Source organism: Gavialis gangeticus, unplaced genomic scaffold (genome assembly GCF_001723915.1).
Source record: "Gavialis gangeticus isolate Ggan-Ray unplaced genomic scaffold, GavGan_comp1, whole genome shotgun sequence".
In the NCBI taxonomy this organism is placed as follows: Eukaryota; Metazoa; Chordata; order Crocodylia; family Gavialidae; genus Gavialis; species Gavialis gangeticus.
In genome coordinates, this window is record NW_017729034.1 from 53,961,328 (window position 1) to 53,961,753 (window position 426).

Sequence of the window (426 nt, forward strand, 5' to 3'; positions counted from 1 at the left end):
AAAGGCCTGCAGGGGTTTATATACCGCTTAGCCATGAAGTGTATTTGTTCTTCTCACTGTTTATATGCCTGTATTTATTGAACTTGGTGATCGCTACAGGATGTATTTAAACCATTAAAAATAAATGAAAATTAATGACTTAGCCTATATGGCCAGTTCATTAAAGCACTCTAATAACAGTTATAGCTACATAATAGCTCATAACTACAGGTAATACTGTTTGTTTGTTTTTTGTTTTTTCAGTCATTACTGGTGAGAGGTGAACAACTGAAAGATTCAGAATTTGAGAGCAGAAAAATTAGGTCTTTTGTTTGTTTGATGAAAGAGTGAGAAGTTCGTTAAGCTTTGGGTTAGCTCACAAAGTTCTCCCAATATTTTTACTGTTTCTTCCCTGCTTAAAATCTTTTTTTTTTTTTTTTTTTTTTT